The sequence below is a fragment of the Priapulus caudatus genome, unplaced genomic scaffold, assembly GCF_000485595.1.
Source record: "Priapulus caudatus unplaced genomic scaffold, Priapulus_caudatus-5.0.1 Scaffold274, whole genome shotgun sequence".
Classification (NCBI taxonomy): Eukaryota; Metazoa; Priapulida; class Priapulimorpha; order Priapulimorphida; family Priapulidae; genus Priapulus; species Priapulus caudatus.
In genome coordinates, this window is record NW_014577335.1 from 249,113 (window position 1) to 253,984 (window position 4,872).

Here is a 4,872-nt window from a genome sequence, read left to right on the forward strand (position 1 = left end):
ACACGCACGCACGTGTACGTGCACACGCACGTGTACGTGCACACGCACGTGTACGTGCACACGCACGCATGCACGCACGTGTACGTGCACACGCACGCACGCACGCACGCACGTGTACGTGCACACGCACGCACGCACGCACGTGTACGTGCACACGCACGCACGCACGCACGCACGTGTACGTGCACACACATGCACGCACGTGTACGTGCACTACATAAACAGCGCTTTCTATCAGAACATGTGGTCATTCATCTGTAAATGTCAAGCAGCACGCTTCGCTTCTGCCAACCACAACACATAACAAATACACGTTACCTGATCTATGACATCACGTGAAACATCGCTATAGCCTGGATGGCTCCCGTTGTAGAAGACTGATGCTTATTATAAGCACAGATGCGAGTGTGGCGCGGATTTCCGCTTGAAATTCCTTTATGTGAAAAATTGCTTTTAAACACTTTGTCGTCAGTCAGTCGGACGCATTGGATGTCGAAGCATTCGCACTGTTCAGCAATGCAGCAATAATTATTATGTATGGGGAGAGCACACCGCGCAGACGGATCGTCCCGCTGGTAATGGCTCTTGTGCTCATTCACATCTCGCTACATCTACATTAGCGCGTGCATTTGCATACACTCCTAATCGCGTTACAACGCATTTGTACTATTTTCGTGATATATATATATATAGCGCTCATGTCGTTCCATTTCAGCGCCTGTCACCACGACACTGCGACGTGATTCTTCTGAAGACCGCAGAGTTGGCGTTGCCGTAGAGTTCGTGCGAACATAGACGAAACGCATGTCAATTAGAGATGTAATTCTAATGTAATGCTAATTAAATAAGTAATGTAATGCTATAATGTAATGTAATGCTAATATAAGTTATCGAGTCCATTGCAATGCAGGCGCGCACGCACGCCCGCACGCAGACGCAAACATTTCCCCCGCGGGTAGGAAGAAAGTGGTGTAATATCCGCCCACGCGTACTCTGTTAATCAACTTTTATGTTAGTGGTTTCTTCAAAAGCCGTACTTTGATTCCATTACGATTGCGAGCGGCCAAGCAAAGATTGTGCAGGAAGGCAATATTTAACCAGCGTCCTCGGCCCGTGACAGTGCATTTACCTTCACCGATTCCGCTCTCAATCTCATCTGCTAGCCTAATCGAATTTTCAGGGTTTGATTTACATACATGGTGAGGCCCTAAGCTATGGAAAGTTGTTTGAGACTCTATTCAGCAATTGTCAACTGGAAATAAGTTTGTGTAACAACAGAACTTGACATGAATGCCGCCAAGATGTATAACAAATCCGTTCGGGGCTGGGGAATGAGTTGCTCATTTACTACCTACTTACATGCAAGGTCTTCTTCCTATTTCTTAAGTGAGGTCTACTGATAGAATGTTATCATAGAAATCTATGCGAGAATACCTCTTCTCCATTTTAAATGCATGATTTTTGCAAAATATTATTCTGTTCGAGAGTTGTTATTCTTACTTCTCTCTATTCTTGTTGTTTGTGCACAGCGGCGTGCATGCGGTAGGCCTATACTTGTGTGTTGCAGACATAGAAATAATATAGATAGACTAGTATAGATAGATAGACAGATAGATAGATAGATAGATAGGCCAAAATGTAAGATCTGCATGCGTAATAACTCTATTACTCTTATTATTACGAGCATATTTTTCTTAAAAAAATGCGATCGGCACTGGAACGCGAATGTTTAGGGTTAGAGGTGAAAATGGGCGGTCTCTCCGTGGCACAACCTGCTACCATTTTGCAATGATATATGGAGGCCCCCCCCGACCCAGCACGACCCAGTTAAGGGGCTCGACAATGCTATCTCTATGCATGTGCACCGCAGACATGTTAGCAAGGTATATGAACAGGACTGTAATTCAGAATTTGTAAGTTGCCATCAGCAGAAAAGATAAAATTCGAATATTAAAAAAATAAAGATTGACAAGTTTATCTGACCTGGACTCGTCTGGAATAGTATTTATGCATCAATTTATAGGTGCTTATTCAGCTTGCTCTAAGATTTGGAATTTGTATTTTAATATGACAATCGTAGCCCATTTCAAAATTCAAACTTCAAACATACAGATGTAACTAGTAAAAGTATATAGCAGATGAAAATAGGCTTATTTTTTTCATAATTATGTACTGATAGTATATACAATTTTGTAAATATATGTTTTATTAGTTATCATACTCACAATATATAAATTAGCTACTTTAGTCAAAACATCAGCTTTAGTACGTTCCTCTTTTGAAAATTTTACAATTGACATTTTAACAATTGATCGAATTGGTTGCTTTTCAACATAGGCCTGAAAATGCAGGAAATGCCATTTTCAGCGCCTCACATTTCAAAAATTTTTCTGCGGGGAGTACCCAATACCCCCCCCCCACATCGGCCTACATTATTTCTCGAGCTGGCCCACTTTTGGGAGGCACTATGGATGCGCCCTGTTACATCTACTCTTGATCTTGGCTACTTACCGCCCCAGCAGTGTTCCGTTAATTAATCCTGTGCTGTGTATAGATCGTGCAGCTGTGATACACATCCGATATTGCCATCGTTACGGATAAATATTTTCTAGATTTTTTTATTCGACTCTCAACTTATCTTACTTGGTTTTACGCTTATCAAACACAAATATGTCTTGTTTTGAAACGTTGTGCGCCAAAACTTAAGCCTTGGTAATATCAGGTTAGTATGCTTATGGCTTCTACAAATGTGTTTGTTCACCAGATAACGCACGGCAACGAATGTTTACCACAATGAGGAGAAACGCCCATCGGCAACGAATGTTTACACAAATGATTACAACAAGTTACAAGCGTCACTGACTACTGCTACTGATAGTGCATAGCTGATACTGCATACTTGTAGATACAGATTATGTCAATAATCTAACCCCAAACACAGGGATAGCGGTTACAACATGCGTCGCTATGGTTTTTCTGTGGAGGAATATATAGACCCCTGACGTTGAATCACTCACGGCCCGGTTTGCTTGTGCGTTTTCAGAGACTAGAACTCTCTCAAACTGGGTTATTCTCAACACGAACCTTTTTCTATCTCTACGAACTTACTATGTATCACAAATACTCTGACTTAAACTATATTAACCTGTTACAAAAATTCCGAAGTGACGAGCGGCGGCCTATTTCGAGCGCCATTTTCTGTTGCACTTGATGACGTACGCATTCCCAATGCGCATAGCGCATCGGGTCAAAACGCAGCGCCCTTCGATTGCGTCGGTGAATTCGCCTCTTCAACCTGAAGTACGTCCACAGCCCCCCTAACCCCAGCCTCCCGCCCCTGCGTCAACAGAATTGTGGCTCAGTATATTCGCGCTCGTCACTTTCGAATTTTTGATAACAGGTCTATATTAGTTTTAATACAGAGTATTCTGATACATAGTAAGTTCCAAGGGATAGCGTGGAGAAAGGTTTGTGCTTGAGCATAAACCCAGTTTGGAAGTTCTAGTCTCTCGAAACGCACCAGCAACGCCCTGAGTGATTCACTCAGCGGGTTCACTGAATTTTCTCCACAGGAAAACCATAGCGACGGTTGTTAACCCTCATCCTGGCGTTTTGAGTTACTTATTAGCTATCATACTTGTAACACTTGATACAGTTGATACTGATACATGATATTAAAACCAACCAAGCTCTCCGACTGTTACAGGCGGAGGACCTGACACCCTTCATTACGAAATGCCTGGTAGCTTGAAACAAACTCCGAAATTCGTAAAATTCGATAAATAAACAATCATTTTGTTATTACAAATTTGACCTCACCTGTTAGCAACATGTTCAACTATCGCTACACTTCTTTAATTACTATTTAAAAACCTCGAAATACAAGTTAAAATAGAGAATTTCGAAACAGCTATTACTATTTGAACGTTGCAAAAACGCCATTCTGATGTTATTATGTTTCTTCTTGTTCGCGAAAATTCACGAACTTTTGCTACGTATTATGGGCATTATCTATTGGGAAAAATGGCGGCGTTTTTTGCAGTTTATCTTATCAATTTATAAACAACTTACACTTCGCTTCTTTTTTTTTTTTTCTTTTTTTTTTTTTTCACCACGTAGAGCTACATGCTCAGCTGATAGCGCAGCATATAATAAATCGAGAGCTGGGAAGTACAGAGAAGCTGTAAGAATCATAAAAAGTGAGACAATTTAACGTTAAATAGCGAGCAAATATTAATCGCTTAAATAGCAGCGCCACGTATGGCCGAACATATATTTCTAAATGCGTCGGTTTGCTGACCCTCTCGCCACGTAGTGTTATTTAGCGAGATGGGAACTTGTGCGCTTATATTTAAATTATTCTTTTAAAAAATTTTAAAAAATCTCTTCTTTTTTTTTATATAAAATAAAACATATGACTACAGTGATAGTGATACTGATAAGTGATTAAGCACCACAGGCACTTGGAACGTCTCACATTAAAGAAATACAAAAAAGGTAATAAACACGAAATGTATTACTACAACAGTCCTTAATGTTTCTCTACTCTATTTCGCCTATTTATTGCCTAATATAAGTTATAATTACACGTAAATGCGGTCAAATGCTCATCTGCAACACACAAGTACACCGCACGCCCGCCCTGTGTCTGTGCACAAACAACGTGAATAAGAGGGCTCAAGGATAGAGAGCATGGTTATCAATAAAAGCCGATGTGCTACGCTACATAGGTCGCAATCTCCCCATGCTCTCTATCCATGCAGTCTATATAAATATTTGCATCACAGAACTATGTGGCACTTGTTTTGTGGCACTGTTTGAACATTCCATTATTGCCATTCTGAAGATGGCGGGCGCACATTTGCTGTTAAT